This window comes from Apium graveolens, chromosome 1, assembly GCF_009905375.1.
Source record: "Apium graveolens cultivar Ventura chromosome 1, ASM990537v1, whole genome shotgun sequence".
Taxonomy (NCBI): Eukaryota; Viridiplantae; Streptophyta; class Magnoliopsida; order Apiales; family Apiaceae; genus Apium; species Apium graveolens.
In genome coordinates, this window is record NC_133647.1 from 67,943,813 (window position 1) to 67,964,364 (window position 20,552).

General features: G+C 37.7%; 1 long non-coding RNA gene across 1 annotated transcript; it reads left to right on the top strand.

Moving 5' to 3' along the window:
• Positions 1-332: 332 nt before the first annotated feature.
• LOC141719901 (uncharacterized) lies at positions 333-2,485 on the top strand. The gene is made up of 5 exons (XR_012574183.1): positions 333-975; positions 1,162-1,285; positions 1,721-1,811; positions 1,948-1,978; positions 2,109-2,485. It is a non-coding gene; the product is annotated as an uncharacterized LOC141719901 (long non-coding RNA).
• Positions 2,486-20,552: the final 18,067 nt, after the last annotated feature.

Below are 20,552 nucleotides of genomic sequence, written 5' to 3' on the forward strand. Positions count from 1 at the left end.
CAATTGAAGATCTCTCTTCTCCCGAGGTTAGTTTATATATATTTATTATGAAGAACAAGTTTTCATCATATTAGTAATGTATTAGTGCCTTGAATTTAAAAACTTCAGATTAGTAATAATTCTGCATATTAGGCCTGAACTCTGTATTAATCTGAATCTAGTAAGTACGGTTGTGAGCTTATCTTTGTTCGTAGTTGCTATAATTTGTGACCAGTAGAATCCAACAGTACAAAAGTAACTTGCTAAATTTTAAAAAAATAGGGTTAGTTTTACCTATAAGACTAATGATTGTTCTCTCTCTTCAAAATGTCAAACTAAGCAGCAAGATTGTCGTATTTAGCCTGTAATACACTGTGGTCATTCTCGAAGTGCTTCGACTTATATCAAGCTCTCTTATTCTGGAACCATATCGAACCCTGTCACGGATGTAATCCAAGTTATTTCGCAATCTGCAACTTCTTTTTTTCGGGTAACTAGGAACATGACTTATCACTCTGTCAGTCAGTTGTTAATAACTGTTGCTAGATTTCACCTATAATCCCTGTCTTCTTATTCGCCGCTCCACACATCTATTTTAGAGCCCAACATAAAACAACATTAAAAAAATGACAACCACCACGTGCTAGTCAGTCCGGATACTCTCAGCCTTCAACACATTTCAGACCACCTTCTCTTCAGCGGCCACTCACCTCAGTTCTATCAGAGCCAGGAAGCAGTTGAAGCCGCCTAGCGTATCCGTTTCTTCGACAGAGATTGAGGTGTTGTAGAAGAGGTTAGCGGAGCTGTATGATGAGTCTTCAGGGTTGTGGGCAGCAAGTCTTCAGGGTCATACTTGTCACTGGGAACATGCAAATTAACTGCTTTCTGTAAAGGACTTGAAGAAGTAATTAACTGCTTTCCTCTCTATCTGAAATTCGAATTGATACAGTATACGGATGCTCTGATGCAACAATAGTTCTTGGTGCTGTTGGCAAGGTAAGTAAATGTGTTTATTAATAAAAAATACTCCACTTAAAAGTTTCTTTAAACAACCCATCAAGAATTTTCTTTAAACATAGTAAGAGAACAGTAATTCAATGATCTAGTATAGAGATATTTGCTTTAACAGTTGCACAAAACAAATAATAAGGTTTATATTTTAAAAGACTATGCATGGTGCAGAAGGCTTTGCTGATAAAATTTGTGGAGGTGGTATGTGCTGCAACTTGCAAGTGCTCAAAACTGGTGTACCTTGATTCAGAGAGTTGATAAGTACCAGTTCATACATCTTCGATTACTTTAAATGGTAATATGCTCATGCACCGAGTCAGAGGCAGTAGCGTGTTTTAGTACTAGTGTACTACTCTATGGCACTAATCTGGAACTATCTCTGCTTGATTTTAACATTTAGTAATTGGATATAGGCTTGAATTAGGTGTCATGTTAGTTTGCTATTACCCGATAATTTGGTGGGGGCTGACATCTACAGTTTTTGAGAGCATCTTGGTCACTGATTATGGGCTTGTGGAGTTGAAAAGATGGCAGTAAAGCTGATAATAACTAAAACACAATAAACTAGTGATGTAAGTAAATGTCCCATAGCTGGTCAGAATATGGTATACTGGTGTTGTCTTATGGCCATGGCCCCGTAAGGCTACAGTTTCTTGGTATCTTTAACTTTGTTTGAACTTACACATTTTGTACTGCCATCATAACATATGCATCTTCATGTGTTTTCCAGATCCAGGGATCTTGGTCCACATGGGAGTGGCAAGTATTCTGAACATGTGTTACCTGAAGTCGAAAAGAAAGACTTTCACAAAGGTGCCCAGGTATATGTTGTGATTGTTTTTAGACACTAGTCTGTATGTGTCCTTATGCAATAGCAATGGACCGGAGTTAGGCCGAAATATTATAATTGGAAGTACTATACTGCAAACATTATTAACTTATTGTGATCTCTGACAGGGCATACAATAGAAGAGAAGTCCTTGAAATGGTAATTTTAAAACTTGTTTTTGATTTATTTGATTTGTATATTGAGTATGAGTGTCATCGTATACATTATAAGAGAAGATGTTTAAGTTTTTGCTTATGCTTTGACCTAAAATTGTTGATTTTTGTTATAGGATGGAATCAGTGTTTTGAGTTTTGTTGCTCGAGCAAAGTCTTGCTCAAGAAACCTGTAATCCTGACCATAGCCTACTTGCGTCGGTAAACAATCATAGGCGTCAACTAGCAACTAGTCTTGAGATAGTGAAGTGGCAGGTGAATGTCATGCTTTGTTTTTGGTGTTTTTCTTTGTTTCTGTGGGAAGATGGAGAAGAACAAGCGCATTCCTCAAATGATGTTTTACATGTTATTGGCGGTACCAAGTCAAATTCTTTGTATATATAGTAGTAGAATAGATGGATGGATATGTGTAGTACTTGATATTTGGATTAGATGAATCTGTTGTACCGTATGTTTGAATATTGGTTGTTAGATTTATAGACAAGTGGTAATATGCAGGAATTGGTTTTGGTAGTTCATTGGTTTGACAAATTTTTGGCATATATATTTTTAAAATGTGCATTAATAAAACAGGAACAGACATCATTATAGTGAAAAATGATGTATTCCAAAGCTTAATACATCAGTTTTAGTTGAACACTGACATCAGTAATACTGATTAAAACCGATGTTAAATTCTAAAACAAAAAAACCTTAAAATAGAAAACAGATGTTATTAAGCTTTATAGACATCGGTTTGTCACCAATAGATATCAGTTTGAAATAAAGAACCGATGTTAAAAGTTATGTTTACATCGGTTTATCTTCAAAATCTATGTTACTAGTATTAGTAACATTAGTTTGATGGGTAAATGAAAATATTTTGCTTATCTTACATGTGTTTAAATTGATAAATATATCATATTATGATGATATATGAAGATTAGATATGCATGAAAAATTTAATATCAAGATACCGAAATCGGTTTTAAACAAGGAACTGATGTTATATGCTCTATTTAATATCAGTTTAAAACCGATGTTAAATAGGGGGTCTTTAACATCACCCATGAAGACATCGAATTTTTGCATTCATAGACATAGGTTTTTAGCCGATGTCCATTGACGTTTTTCTAGTAGTGCCAAGTACACCAGAAATTTACTGAAGAAATTTGGAATGCAAGATTGTTCAACTGCATCCACTCCCATGACCACTGCAACCAAGTTAGATAAAGATACCGGTTCATTAGTAGATATTACTAACTATAGAGCTATGATTGGCTCTTTACTCTATTTAACTGCAAGTAGACCTGATATCATGTATGCTACATATCTTTGTGCAAGATTTCAGGCTGATCCAAGAGAACCTCACTTAATAGTTGTGAAAAGAATTCTCAAGTACCTCAAGGGTACAGCTGATCTAGGATTGTGGTATCCTAGAGAATCAGATTTTAAGCTAATAGGTTACTCAGATGCAGATTTTACAGGATGCAAAATAGACAGGAAAAGCACTAGTGGAAGCTACCAATTTCTTGGAGGTAGATTGGTTTCTTGGTTTAGAAAGAAATAGAAGTCAATTTCCACATCAACTGCAGAAGCAGAATATATTACTGCATGAAGCTATTGTGCACAGATTCTTTGGATGAAGAATCAGTTACTGGATTATGGGTTAGAATTTTCTAAAATACCTATTTACTGTGATAATCAAAATGCTATTTCTATGACATGTAATCCAGTTCAACACTCAATGACAAAGCACATCAGCATTAGATACCATTTCATAAGGGAACATGTGATGGAAGGTACAATGGAATTGCATTTTGTTCCAACAGAACAACAACTAGCAGATATCTTCACAAAACCACTATGTGAAGCTACTTTTACAAGACTGGTAAATGAACTTGGAATGGTTTTAGGTTCTTTCTCTAATTCTGCTTAGTTTTTGTTCTCATGCATCAGACTTTATGATCAGTGTTTAAAAATTGTCTTATCTTCATGTAATATGTGCTTATATTGAAATTCATTAAATGCTGATTGTTATCTGATGTAGATCTATATACTCTGATAAGTGTTTTGAATGTTCTGTGACTATTCAATCCAATGAGGATAATTGTGCTAGATGCTGACCTAGTAGTCTTTAACATACTAGAAATCCCATGTTTGAATTAGTTGTTTATATGGAAACTCATTAACACAAGCAAATTTTGATATTTAGCTTAGTCAAGTTTACTTTGTGTATCTTATTATTAAGTCACAAACTAGATTCTTGCTTCTTATCTGTCAAATTCTGATCTTAAGGATGAACTAAATGCTAAATAGCCTCACTTATCAAAAGAAAAGAAAAGAAAAGAAAAGTCAGGTACTCCTTTGAGATCAAGAGTAAATATGTGGAAGGGAAGACCCAAGTGCATTGCTGGTATTAAGTAATATGCATTAGAAAAGCAAATAATTTTTCTTGGTGACTTTTCACATTCTCTGATTACTGGAGAAATACTCTGATAATAGCATAAATTCTGATAGGCAGTTGTGACTCACTTACACTGAGAAGCCACTATAAAAAGGAATTTCAAAATATGCATAAAATGAGCACAAACAGTTGAGGTGGACTCCTACATAAATTTGTTCTATAGTAGACTTCATGATTGATGACAGATTTTAAGAACTTTTCTTAGTTATGCCTTATTTCTAAGATGTACTAAAGTTTATCAGACTTTAATCTTTATCTGATACTCTGTTGTATGCACATACTTTCACTCCATATGAATGATGAAAATTACTGTGGTGATTAGGTTGTTTTTGATAAACAGTTAAGTGTCATATGCATAAATTCTGAGGACAAGTTCTGATGAAAGTTCTGATGATTAAACTCTGAAGAATCAAGTCAGTATTTGTATGAAGAATTACAGAAACAAACATTCACTGTTTGAGTACAGAAGCCATATTCTGATGACCATTAAGTTATGATAATAGTCAAGTTCTGATGTAAATCCTGATGGAAACTCTGATGCATACGTGGCATTATTTATTTACTTGACTTATTTGTGGTAAATACTGAACGGTCATATTTAATCAGAATATAATTAGGTGAGATAAAAATAGTTATAATCATTTGGGTTAGTGGTAAACATGCGTGTCTTGAAAAACTGCATGTACACCGTAATTGTTACTTATTTTCCGTGCCCATTAACTTCTGCTTTAACTTTTTATTGACTGTTATTATTACACATCGGTCTAGGGAGATGAGGCATCATTAATTTTACTCTTAATCGTTAAACAATTTTCGCGTCCCTTGGTATTCCCTTGGCTATTTAAACCGACAATTCATCTCAGCCAAATCATCTTCCATTCTCACAAAAACTCATACTCTCTCTTTTACTTCTCATCATTTTTATTCTTCAAAAAAATGGTTCTTTTCAACATGTTTATGAACTATGAAAATTTCAATGTAGCATTTAGTTGTGATGACTGGCAACAGGAATGGCATGTCACCGCCATTCCTGAAGAGATCTGGAGCTCTGTTCCACAAGAGGTTCTTACAGACCTCTTGTTCTTTTGATGGACTATCAGCTCCATCTTGATCGTCTAGAAGAAGAACGGAGAGAGGCTCTTCTTCAAAAAGAACGAATCATCCATCTTGCAGTGCTTTTTGTCAGCAGCAGGAGGAACTAGGCGATAGATTTATTTCTAGGACTAAGGTTGTTAATGTTAACCATCTTAGACTAGGATTATCTTGTAATCTTCTGCATGTAGTCTATAAGTTTCATAAGATGTACTCTTTGGATATTTTAATGAAACTTCTTTTGATTTCAAGATTTAGTCTCTGTTTCTCTCATATTATGTGAATGTTCTTATTGTAGTTTGTTAATCTTTACTTCATCTATTTTGAACTGTATCTCTTGATGAATGTTTTGATTAAAATTATGGTCAATAATAAATTGTGATGAATCTGATAGTGAAGAGGAGACAATTGAAGCACAGGTTCATGTATCAGAACCTGTGATAGTTGAAGCTGAGAATGTTACTTCTCAGAAAGAAACTGTAGCTCAAAGTTCTGATACTTTGAAGAGGAAATCTGTAAGCTCTGATGCTGCAACAACAACTCCTTCATTGGCAAAGAGATTGAAGAAAATGAGGGTAAAGAGGTATAATGCTAAATGTCCATCAGAAGATACTGAAGAAGCTGAGGAAGGGGATCAGGAATCTCTGATCTCAAAATAGCCAATTATCATTGAAGCCCTTCCAACTAAAGCCCAAGACACTGTTCCTGATACAGTGATCACTCCTACTGTTTCTCCAGTCAGAGAGAAAATAGTTGAAGGTTCAGGATTAAGTCCTGAAATTGATCTTCAAAGGCTGATTATACCAACTGTTTTATTTTTGGAAGCTCCATCTACAGCAGCTCAGCCATCTACAATCAACTCTCCAATCTTATATGCTGAGATACCATCTACACCAGCTCTGGAGATAACATCTGATGCTCAGAATTTAGCTGATGTTATTCCTGACTCTCCAGCTGCATCACACACTCTTGTGATGTCAGAACATAATGAATCTTCCTCAAGTTCTGAAGACAGTGTTTCTGTTGAAACTCCAACTCCTATTCTGGGAAAGGAAGAATTGGTCAAGAAATTTGTTGAACAGGATGCTCCTGTACCTTGGGAAGAAACTCATAGGGGAGTTGAGTGGACCAAGAAGTGGAATGAATCAGATTTTATTCCAAGCACCAAAATTCTAACAGAACATGTGTCAAAAGCTGATGAGTTATTGTCAAATTTTAATTTCAAGACTCAATCAAGGTTACAACTATGAGTACAAGAAGTCTTCATGGTCTACATGCCATTACTCATGATAAGGTTAATACACTAAAGGAAAATGCTGATAAGCTAGATTTACAGATCAAGCTTGACAAGAACAGATATATCAGACCTACTCTTGAGAAAGTTGAAGCCATTGAGAAGATTCAAGAGAAGCAACATGCCCAAATTACTGAGGTCCTACAAAATCAAGCTTCTCAGAAAGCTCAATTGGATGAGATCCAATCTTTAGTTGAACTTCTTCTCTCTCTCTCTCTCTCTCTTACTTCCTGATGATGCCAAAAAGGGGGAGAAGGTAGTTAAGTCCAAATGCTCACCTACTCAAATACTGAAGAAGAAGGATGACAAAGGTGATGACCAAGGAAACTCTAATAAAAGAGCAGAGGTTAAGGAAAAGTTTAAGGAAAATCTTTTACACAGAACAACTCAAGTTCTGATGCTGTGAATGCTAAAAGCCTAAGTCAAATTCTGATAAGCAAAGTCTGATGTCAAGTTCTGATATCCTGATCCAGTCAGGATCTAAAAACTCTCAGAAGTTTTTCCAAACTCTGAAGCTAAAGGGGAAGCAGACTACTGTTTATAACAAAGATCCTAAAATCCAGATACTTGATGAAGAGATAGCTAGAAAATTATTTCCGAAACAAAATCCAGGAATGGATTTGGAAACTCTCAAGGAGGAAGAAGCTAGATTTGCTGTGGCGCCCCAAAACCCGGGTCAGGAGTCTCGGAAGCCACGCTATCTAAACTCACACAACTCACAGTACAATATGTAAATACTCACGCTTCGCGACCCCACACTTAACACACACACTACAGGTTATTGTCTTGGAAATGAACCATCATTACTAGAGAAATTTTATTACAACCCAAATGTAATTAGTCTTACCAGGGGTGAACTTTAAGTAAGGTTAATCCGCCGGCCGAATATACGTTTCTTATTTCTTATTTTACATAACCCATACTTATAAATAAGTCGAACTATAAACAACTGAAAACTAATCCAGCTTATTCCGACTACCTGAGGTACTGCACCAAACAATCTACGGAACAGCTGGCCATTTCCTACCCGTTTCCTGGATGTGGTTCTCATGGCAGCATCTTGATTCACTGTTGTGTTGTGTCAATTTAAGAAAACAAGTGTGAGCTAAGATGCTCAGCATAATAATGTACAGTATGAAAATGACTGTATAATAACATCATATATTATATAGATGTTTTATTTAAGAGTACATTTCTTGGTGTCCCACACCTTCTTATGAAAATAATTCTTTTAAGGGGGTTGTATAACCTGCGAATACCTTAATAGTAATCCCAACACCTAGGCTTGGGTTACGGTATGACATATCAATTCCAATTGGAAGATTTTGGACATCTCACAGGAGCCACCGCATACGATGATCAGTCGTCCTACAGAAAGTAACCTTCTTTACTAGTAAAAGGACGAATACCGTCATCTCTCGGGTATCACCCTGGCCGCATTCGGGCTACGTGTCCCATTTTCGGGTATACACATACTTCACAAGTTCCTGAGTACACAAAGTACCTTCGCCTGCGGTACCTTTGGTAGCCCATTCAGCACACGTAGTACCAGAGTCTACCCCTCTATTGTCCTTCAACAGAATTCTATCAATCTCGGGAACTTGAACCACATCGAAGTTCCCCAAGCGTTTTGCTTGTTGATAGAGATAGTTTATCTTTTTAAATATAAGTGTACACATATGTATATACGTACTTCCGAGAATTTCGGAGGAAGTACTAGGGATGTGAGTTGACCGTTGTCAACAGATAATTAATAAGGGGAAAAGTTTCTTCTTGAAACTATATTTAATATAACAATAAGTCAGAATAATATCCACCGATGATCTGAAATTATTCGAATAATACTTCTAAATTAGAAGGTATATCAGGATCTATGATCTTTCAACCAATAACAATCCTTAATAAATAATCATTACTTAAATAATAGTCTATAAATAATTTAAATGATAATCGATATTAATCATACCTCGAATGAGTTATTCTTTAAAAGATTTATTTAAATAGTATTCCTCAACTAGTTTGTGTTTACATAATTAATAATCTATAATGATTAATCGGGTTTGAAATCAATAACGTTGAAGTATACTACTCCTATAATAAAGGAATATGTATATAATATTTAATATCCGAATCAATAAAATATAGTTGAGGGAATATGCTCATTGGGAAATCGTTTTAAAAGTTCGAGGTGTTTTAATGTTTCGTAAGTGGACGATGAGTCCCTTTAAAATGTACCACTATGGACGTATAACCGTCCTATAATATCTCCGGAACGATTCCCGGGTTTTATCTTAATCCCCGACCGACCCTCGGTCTTATATAATACGTCACGCTTAAAGCAAAATAATCATTTCACGATATATACTTATCGTACAACATCGCTATATTATGCGAAAATTCAACAACTACGTATCATGGAAAACATGGTATTTATGCGATGACAGTAAAACAATCCTTTCACAACACAACAGTAAAATGGAGTTGGGTTTGTAAACTTGCCTGGGTATCTCGAGGTGGAGGATGCTCTAGGTTCCGCTCGGAATCTATAACCATAAACACATTTTATTTCGTTAGGTTCCGTCCTAATTCACGGTAACTCGCACTCATGCGCTACTCATTATACACCCTCTCAACTCATACTACCCTTAACATTTCTTTTAAGTCATAAACACTTTATGGTCACTTCATTTTCCTAAGTATCTTGAGTTCATTCTCATTATCGTTGTCGGCTCCGCTTAAGGATTCTAACGGTTTCTACTCGCGCGGTCTCGGCTCCGACATTTTTATAAAATTGAGAAATCATTCTTTTCACTTGAATTTTTTATGACAGTTAGAAACCTCCACATGTTACTCTCTGTAAACATTTCATGATTTATGAATACTTTTAAGTGTATCCTTTATATTTTCAAAGTTCGTGATTCGTAGCAGTTTTTGTCACATAAAACACTTTTACTAAAACGATCATAACTTTTGATCCGTAAATCGGAATTAAGAGATTCAAGCGCCTAAACGATCCTTATAACATTGTCTATCTTAAAAAAAGGTTATTTCTCAAGAATCTACAGTTTACAACTTAGATACTTTCTGCAGAAACTTAAAGTTACGGTTTGTTGGTTTTAACGAAGTTACGTTTACGATCAGGGTTTCGTTTACGCCTTAACTATCAACACAACCACCAACAATCATCATATCATCATCAACACACAACTCCTCTCAAGAACATCATGTTCTTGAGGCAACAACAACCAACCTTAAATCTACTTAACTTAATCATCAAGATTTCATCAACACTTAGTAAGCTAGGTTTACTAACACCCACTAAATGGATCTTAAACATGAACCATAAATAAAGTTAGGCCAAAGATTTTTACCTTTCTTGAAAGCTTGAGATGTGTTCTTGAGGATGGTGGAGGCTTGGAAGTTCTTGGTATGATTTTTGGAACGTAAAACCACCATTAAAATCAAGAAACCAAAGAGAGGTTACTATTCACACTATTCACTAGTGAGTTTCTTGAATTTATTCTACCCATCAAACCTTGATAACAAGAGATAAAAGATTTTTCTTACCTTAGTTTAGTTGCTAGGAGGCTTGGGAAATAATTGTGTGATTTTACAAGAACTAGAGCTTGGAGTTTTGAATTGCAATTCCCCTTTTTTCTTCAAAATAGCCGAATGGAGCTAAATGGGGGTGGGGGGGTATTTATAGCACTTGGTTGCTTCTCTTGGATGATTTCTAGGTTGCTTCTTGGAAGGTGACTTGATATCTTTGCAAGTTGATCTTTATTCTTCCTAGGATAGCTTAGGTTTATTCCTTGTCTCCAAATCCATAGACAAATCTTTGTAGCTTGCTAGCTTACAAGCTAAACTACAAGGTTAGCTCCTTAGCACACTATTTGCTAGCTAGCTTGGTCATCCTAGGGTTAGCTCACTATTTGATGAAGTAAACATGGTTACTTCCTTACCATGGTTTAGTTAGTTCATTACGTTTAATTAATCGTTTACGCGTTTGCTCGGTTACTTAAACGTTCTCCGCAATACTTATTCGTAAATGGTTCTCAATGTAATTCTTTTCGTTTCTATTCCTTATATTTTTATTTATCCTAATTGAATATAAATCCGTAGGATTTTAATCTCGTAATTATATTGTGATTCCCGTAGTCCTTGATAAGTCGTAATTACGGTCATTTTTCAAAGTTCGTTTTCTTCGAAAACTACTAGCGTTTACATACACTCATTTGGTACGTATAGTCGTAATATCGATTCCGAAACTCATTTTATTATGCACTATATAGTGTGGGCTCAAAAGTTTTTCCCGTCTGTCAGGGTTACTATTCATTAAACGTTTTACAGGGTCTCAAAAATTCGAGTTATAACAGTCTTCCCCTCTAACAAGGATTCTGTCCCGGAATCAATTAGAAAATAAGTGGGGATATCTATTCCTCATGGTGTCTTCAAGTTCCCAAGTTGATTCCTCAACATTTTGATTTCTCCACAAGATCCTAACTAGCTTCACCGTTTTGTTCCTCAGCACTTGTTCTTTCTGGTCCATTATCCTTATTAGTTGCTCGATGTAGGTCAGGTCTGGTTGTAAATCTACCTGCTCGTACTCTATTACATGACGGGCATCGGCATGGTACTTTCTCAACATGGATACGTGAAACACGTTGTGTACTTGTTGCAAATTAGGAGGCAAGACGAGCTCGTAAGCTAGAGGTCCTATCCTCCTCAAAATTTCAAAGGGTCCTATGAATCTGGGACTCAGCTTCCCTTTCTTTCCAAATCTCATCACTCCCTTCCATGGAGATACCTTCAATAACACAGAATCTCCTACTTCATATTCCCTATCCTTCCTGGTCTGATCGGCGTACCTCTTTTGTCTGTCATGGGCTGCTACCAGTCTCTTCTTGATGAGTTTTACCATTTCTCTGGTCTGCTGAACTAACTCTGGTCCTAATAGCTTGTGTTCTCCAACTTCATCCCAACACAGGGGAGATCGACATCTTCTCCCGTAGAGAGCTTCATACGGGGGCAATTCTATGCTAGCGTGATAACTATTGTTGTAAGAAAATTCTATCAGGGGTAAGTGATCATCCCAATTTCCTTTGAAGTCGATGGCACATACTCGCAGCATATCTTCTAGGGTCTGTATAGTCCTTTCGCTTTGTCCATCCGTCTGGGGGTGGTAAGCGGTACTCATGTTTAGTCTGGTGCCTACACATTCCTGGAAGCTTCTCCAAAATCGGGAATTAAACCTCGGGTCTCTATCTGACACTATGGCTACAGGAACGCCGTGTCTTATTACAATTTCCTTCAAGTAAATATCTACCAACTTGTCTACGGTGTACCTTTCGTTGATTGGTAGGAAGTGTGCGGACTTGGTCAGTCTATCAATGATAACCCATATAGCATCGTGATTAGTCTTTGTCCTAGGTAAGCCTGTCATAAAATCCATGGCTATGTGTTCCCATTTCCATTCTGGAATTTCTAGGGGTCGTAACAGTCCACTAGGTCGCTGGTGTTCCGCCTTCACTCTTTGGCATATCAAGCACTTGCTAACCCACTCCGCTACTTCTCTCTTCATGTTAGGCCACCAATAATATTCCTTAAGGTCACGGTACATTTTCGTACTTCCTGGGTGGATTGAATATCTAGAGTTGTGCCCTTCATGCAACAGCTCGTCCTTTAATTCTTGCACATTCGGAATCCAAATCCGGGACGCATACCTCATGATCCCTTCCTCATCCTTCTCGCATCTCCCTTCTTCACCGGTCAATGTCCCTTTTTCCTCACTCATCTTCTTTTCCTGACATACTCGTATCTTTGCAGTCAGTTCCGGTACTAGCTTAATCTCAAATAATCCTTTCGTTCCCTCACCGGTCATTCTTACATCGATTTCCATCTTCTTAAATTCCTTAACTAATCCTCCGATGTCATTATCATCTTGACTCTTTCCTTCCTACTAAGGGCGTCAGCCACCACATTGGCTTTACCCGGGTGATACAAAATTTCACAGTCGTAGTCCTTTATCAACTCTAACCATCTCCTCTGTCTCATGTTCAGTTCCTTTTGAGTAAAAATATATTTGAGGCTTTTATGGTCAGTGTAGATCTCACATTTCTCACCGTATAGGTAGTGTCTCCAGATATTTAGGGCAAATACTATAGTTGCTAATTCTAGGTCATGCGTAGGGTATCGGCTCTCATATTCCTTCAATTGTCGAGAGGCATACGCTATAACCTTGCCGTGCTGCATTAGTACACATCCCAATCCTTTAAATGATGCGTCGCTGTATATCACAAACTCTCCCTTTCCATCGGGAAGAGCGAGCACTGGTGCTGACACCAGCCTCTTTTTCAGTTCTTGAAAACTATCCTCACACTTTTCCGTCCATACGAACTTTTCTGCCTTCCGGGTAAGTCTAGTCAGTGGACCGGCTATCTTAGCGAAGTCTTGCACGAATCTCCGGTAATATCCTGCTAAACCTACGAAACTCCTAACCTCTGTTGGGGTTGATGGTCTTTCCCAATTGGATACCGCCTCTATCTTGGCAGGGTCAACTAAAACTCTTTTACTACTCACCACATGTCCTAAAAACTGAACTTCTCTCAACCAAAATTCGCACTTTGAAAATTTGGCATACAATTTCTCATTCCTCAAGATTTCTAAGACTATCCTCAAATGTTTTGCATGTTCTTGCTCTGTCCTTGAGTAGATCAGAATATCATCTATAAAAACTATCACACATATGTCCAGGTACTTTTTGAACACTCTGTTCATCAAATCCATAAAGGCTGCGGGTGCATTGGTTAATCCAAACGACATGACTAAGAACTCATAGTGTCCATACCTAGTGCTAAAAGCAGTCTTTGGTATATCTTCCGGTTTGATTTTCAACTGGTGGTATCCTGTCCTTAAATCTATTTTGGAAAAATGTACAGCTCCTTTGAGTTGGTCGAATAGGTCATCAATTCTGGGAAGAGGGTACCTATTCTTTATAGTCAGCTTATTCAGCTCTCGATAGTCTATACATAATCTCATGTTGCCGTCCTTTTTCTTTACGAATAATACTGGTGCTCCCCATGGTGACACACTGGGCCTTATCATTCCATTATCTAATAATTCTTGCAGTTGAGAAGCTAGTTCTTTCATCTCAACTGGGGCTAACCTATATGGGGCCTTGGATACTGGTGTCGTCCCTGGTGCTAACTCTATAGCGAACTCTATTTCTCTGTCAGGTGGCAATCCTGGTAAGTTTTCTGGAAATACATCCTCGAATTCATTTACTATGGGTATGTCCTGTATGTTGGGGACCTCCTTCTGGGTATCTATCACATAAGCCAAATAGGCCTCGTTACCTTTCCTCAACAATCTTTTTGCGTGAAGCATGGTCAAAAATTTCTGGTTCTGTCATTCACCTTTAAACACTACTTCTTTATCATTCTGCACTCTTATCTTAACTTTCTTCTGTTCACAATCTATTTGCGCTCCATTACTAGATAACCAATCCATTCCTAAGATCACATCAAATTCTCCTAACGCGAATGGTAGTAAGTCGACCTCGAAGATCTTCTCTTCTAATTTCAGCTTGTACTTAGGGTATATTTGATTTACTGGGATTATTTCTTTGTTTTCTATTTCCACTCGTAATACGTCACGTAAGGGTATGGCATTAAGTTTTAACTTGCTAGCAAAATCTTGAGATATAAAAGACTTGGTTGCTCCAGAATCAAATAGGATATTTGCATGTTCGGAATTTAACAAAAGGGTACCTGCTATCACATCAGTGTTTTGGATAGCATCCTGAACAGTCATGTTGAAGGTCCTAGCGGCTGGAGGTCGGTTAGATGCAGCTCTACTCATTCCTGAGGCTGGGGGCTTTAACGTTGGGCAATCCCGCTTCATGTGTCCTACCTTCCCACATTGGAAACACGTTACTTTGGGCCGGGTGCAACTGTTGGCAAGGTGCCCGATTTGGTCACAAAGGTAACATCTCAGAGGGGCTCTTGTCTGGTTACACACTCCAAGGTGCCTCTTCTTACAGGTTTGACATTCTGGTATTGGGGCGCGTGGTTGGCTATGAAATGTTGCCCTAGATTGTCTGCCGCCCTAGCCAACGCTCTCACTTGGGGCCTTTCTGAATCCGGGGCCTCTTGCAGGTTGGGACACCGCTCCCCTGACGAAACTACTTGGAAGGCTCCTGTTTCCGGTTCCTATTCCTTGGCTTCCTATCTTCCTCTTCCTATTCTCCTTTTCTTTCACAATCTGCTCACTACCAGCTTCAATAATCGAGGCTTTCTGTACTAAGGTGGCATGGTCTGTTAGCTCTAGCACTGCTACTCGGTTCTGTATCCATTGTTTTAGACCAAGCTGGAACCTTCGCGCTTTCTTTTCTTCGGTATTCATAAACTCAGGCACAAATCTAGACAACTCAGTAAATTTGGCCTCATATTCTGACACGGTCATCTTATCATGTTTCAACTCCAGAAACCTAATCTCCATCTGGGTTTCCATAAACCTAGGGAAGTACTTGTCTAAGAACAGTCGGGTAAATCTATCCCATGGGATCACAGCATCAGTTTCTAGGTTTCGTTTGGACTCCCACCAATAGTTAGCTTCTCCTTTCAGTATGTAAGAAGCGAAAATTGTCTTATGTCATTCCTCAACTCCTAGTATCTCGAAGGACTTTTCTATCTCTTTGAGCCAGACCCGTGCTTCAACGGGGTCAGCAGATCCTAGAAACTCTGGGGGTTTGAGGGATTTGAAGTCTCTAAAGACAGTAGCTATAGTCTGTTGGGCTGCAGGGGGCTGTGGTGGAATAGGCTGTTGGTTCAGATTTATTCTCAGCAGTTCCATAAATTCATTTTCGGGGTTCCCTCCCTGATGGGTATCCTCAGCCTCTTCTTCTACATATTCTTCCTCATCATATTCATTATAGTCTATGTCTTCTTCACTCTCCTCATTTACTACTGGGTCACCTCGTTGTTGGTTAACAGACTCTGCGGGCTGTGCCCTGGTTCGTCTTCTACGGGGTGGCATTATTCTGATAAGGAAAATTGGTCACATGATTATAATAGTTAGGTTATTTTATTCATATATAAGCATGTCATTTATTACTTAACAGGTTTTATAAAGTGCATTAATATAGACATCAATTCTTTAATAACTGCTTAGATATATATTCATAAGATCTCCCAGTTATATCCTGGGGATGAAACAACTAGCCGAGTTCATACATGCCTGGTTACAATCTATCACTACTAGTTCTAAATACTGAAATGAAAATACATAAGCCGTGTACCCTGAAAGGCTAGGAACGCTATCTACTACTAGCAATCCTATCAAAATTGGTGACAAGTCACTCAGCCTTCTTCAAGGTCTACGTCTAGTCACTAATCTCTCAGTTACTATCACTATGAGTGAGGTCACGCACCCTCCTCATCACTCCTACAATCATCATCTCTGCATCGACTACTAGGATGTATCCTCCCACTGATGTCATCCTCATCTGAACCCTGGTACGGAGCTCGATCCCATCGATCTCTCTACGGGCTATGGCTGGGGAAGCAGCTCTGAAATCTCCGGGGTATCCTAGTCGGGTAGCTCTCTCAGCTGTCAGTACCTGGCGTAACTCAGCAATGTGGGTAGATGCCGCTGTGATCTCAACGTTAAGCTGACTCACTACCCAGTCATGTACGGCTACATGCATGGTCGCCGGTGGTGGTAGAGGTGAGTCTGGGTTGCTAGAGGATATGTCATGGACCTCATGGAACTGTGCGCGTATCGCCTCCTCCTCCTCATCATCATCAGTATAGGACATAGGGCTTTGGATCCCTGGGGGTGGTGTAGGAGAGCGAATAGCCTGGTGTGGGTACATCTCTACATCTCTCCATACTACGCCATTAGCTACGGGGACAGGAAGCTCATTCTCCTCCTCTAGGACATCCTCAGTAGGGTCATCGTCTGAATCATCAATGGGTGGGCTCTTTGGCTCGGGAATAGGGTTATGCTCAGGAATCATCAAATCATCAACAGGGTCAACCTCCCTCCTAGGCTCCACTGGTACCTGACACAATAGGCAAGGTGTTACTAACTTAGAGTTGGAATTCTCTTGAGGGTAAAACAGTCAATACTACCCGTGTAGCCCGACGACGAACTCGACTTGAGCTCTAATTGATTATTTTATTATTCTTAGGTCTACATATTTTATATCCTATCATTTCCAAGATTTGATAACCTAAGGCTCTGATACCATTTCTGTGGCACCCTAAAACCCGGGGTCAGGAGTCTCGGAAGCCACGCTATCTAAACTCACACAACTCACAGTACAATATGTAAATACTCACGCTTCGCGACCCCACACTTAACACACACACTACAGGTTATTGTCTTAGAAACGAACCATCATTACTAGAGAAATTTTATTATAACCCAAATGTAATTAGTCTTACCGGGGGTGACCTTTAAGTAAGGTTAATCCGCCGGCCGAATATACGTTTCTTATTTCTTATTTTACATAACCCATACTTATAAATAAGCCAAACTATAAACAACTGAAAACTAATCCAGCTTATTCCGACTACCTGAGGTACTGCACCAAACAATCTACAGAACAGTTGGCCATTTCCTACCCGTTTCCTGGCTGTGGTTCTCATGGCAGGCATCTTGATTCACTGTTGTGTTGTGTCAATTTAAGAAAACAAGTGTGAGCTAAGATGCTCAGCATAATAATGTACAGTATGAAAATGACTGTATAATAACATTATATATTATATATATGTTTTATTTAAGAGTAGATTTCTTGGTGTCCCACACCTTTTTATGAAAACAATTCTTTTAAGGGGGTTTTATAACCTGCGAATACCTTAATAGTAATCCCAGCACCTAGGCTTGGGTTACGGTATCGCATATCAATTCCAATTGGATGATTTTGGACATCTCACAGGAGCCACCGCATACGATGATCAGTCGTCCTACAGAAAGTAACCTTCTTTACTAGTAAAAGGACGAATACCGTCATCTCTCGGGTATCACCCTGGCCGCATTCGGGCTACGTGTCCCATTTTCGGGTATACACATACTTCACAAGTTCCTGAGTACACAAAGTACCTTCGCCTGTGGTACCTTTGGTAGCCCATCCAGCACACGTAGTACCAGAGTCTACCCCTTCATTGTCCTTCAACAGAATTCTATCAATCTCGGGAACTTGAACCACATCGAAGTTCCCCAAGCGTTTTGCTTGTTGATAGAGATAGTTTATCTTTTTAAATATAAGTGTACATATATGTATATATGTACTTCCGAGAATTTTGGAGGAAGTACTAGGGATGTGAGTTGACCGTTGTCAACAGATAATTAATAAAGGGAAAAGTTTCTTCTTGAAACTATATTTAATATAACAATAAGTCGGAATAATATCCACCGACGATCTGAAATTATTCGAATAATACTTCTAAATCAGAAGGTATATCAGGATCTATGATCTTTCAACCAATAACAATCTTTAATAAATAATCATTACTTAAATAGTAGTCTATAAATAATTTAAATGATAATCGATATTAATCATACCTCGAATGAGTTATTCTTTAAAAGATTTATTTAAATAGTATTCCTCAACTAGTTTGTGTTTACATAATTAATAATCTATAATGATTAATCGGGTTTGAAATCAATAACGTTGAAGTAAACTACTCCTATAATAAAGGAATACGTATATAATATTTAATATCCGAATCAATAAAATATAGTTGAGGGAATATGCTCATTGGGAAATCGTTTTAAAAGTTCGAGGTGTTTTAATGTTTCGTAAGTGGACGATGAGTCCCTTTAAAACGTACCACTATGGATGTATAACTGTCCTATAATATCTCCGGAATGATTCTCGGGTTTTATCTTAATCCCCGACCGACCCTCGGTCCTATATAATACGTCACGCTTAAAGCGAAATAATCATTTCACGATATATACTTATCGTACAACATCGTTATATTATGCCAAAATTCAACAACTACGTATCATGGCAAACATGGTATTTATGCGATGACAGTAAAACAATCCTTTCATAACACAACATTAAAATGGAGTTGGGTTTGTAAACTTGCCTGGGTATCTCGAGGTGGAGGATGCTCAAGGTTCCGCTCGGAATCTATAACCATAAACACATTTCATTTCGTTAGGTTCCGTCCTAATTCACGGTAACTCGCACTCATGCACTACTCATTATACACCCTCTCAACTCATACTACCCTTAAAATTTCTTTTAAGTCATAAAAACTTTATGGTCACTTCATTTTCCTAAGTATCTTGAGTTCATTCTCATTATCGTTGTCGGCTCCGCTTAAGGATTCTTACGGTTTCTACTCGCGCGGTCTCGGCTCCTATATTTTTATAAAATTGAGAAATAATTATTTTCACTTGAAATTTTTTTGACAGTTAGGAAAATCCACATGTTACTCTCTGTAAAAATTTCATGATTTATGAATACTTTTAAGTCTATCCTTTATATTTTCAAACTTCGTGATTCGTAGCAGTTTTTGTCACATAAAACACTTTTACTAAAACGATCATAACTTTTGATCCGTAAATCGGAATTAAGTGATTCAAGCGCCTAAACGATCCTTATAACATTTTCTATCTTAAACAAAGGTTATTTCTCAAGAATCTACAGTTTACAACTTTGAGACTTCTGCAGAAACTTAAAGTTACGGTTTGTTGGTTTTAACAAAGTTACGTTTACGATCGGGGTTTCGTTTACGCCTTAACTATCAACACAACCACCAACAATCATCATATCATCATCAACATACAACTCCTCTCAAGAACATCATGTTCTTGAGACAACAACAACCAACCTTAAATCTACTTAACTTAATTATCAAGATTTCATCAACAACACTTAGTAAGCTAGGTTTACTAACAGCCACTAAATGGATCTTCAACATGAACCTTAAATAAAGTTAGGCCAAAAAAGATTTTTACCTTTCTTGAAAGCTTGAGATGTGTTCTTGAGGATGGTGGAGGCTTGGAAGTGCTTGGTATGATTTTTGGAACCTAAAACCACCATTAAAATCAAGAAACCAAAGAGACGTTACTATTCACACTATTCACTAGTGAGTTTTTTGAATTTATTCCACCCATCAAACCTTGATAAAAAGAGATGAAAGATTTTTCTTACCTTAGTTTAGTTGCTAGGAGTCTTGGGAAATAATTGTGTGATTTTACAAGAAATAGAGCTTGGAGTTTTGAATTGCAATTCCCCTTTTTTCTTCAAAATAGCCGAATTGAGCTAAATGGGGGTGGGGGTATTTATAGCACTTGGTTGCTTCTCTTGGATGATTTCTAGGTTGCTTCTTGGAAGGTGACTTGATATCTTTGCAGGTTGATCTTTATTCTTCCTAGGATAGCTTAGGTTTATTCCTTGTCTCCAAATCCATGGACAAATCTTTGTAGCTTGCTAGCTTACAAGCTAAACTACAAGGTTAGCTCCTTAGCACACTATTTGCTAGCTAGCTTGGTCATCCTAGGGTTAGCTCACTATTTGATAAAGTAACCATGGTTACTTCCTTACCATGGTTTAGTTAGTGCATTACGTTTAATTAATCGTTTACGCGTTCGCTCGGTTACTTAAACGTTCTCCGTAATACTTATTCGTAAATGGTTCGCAATGTAATTCTTTTCGTTTCTATTCCTTATATTTTTATTTATCCTAATTGAATATAAATCCGTAGG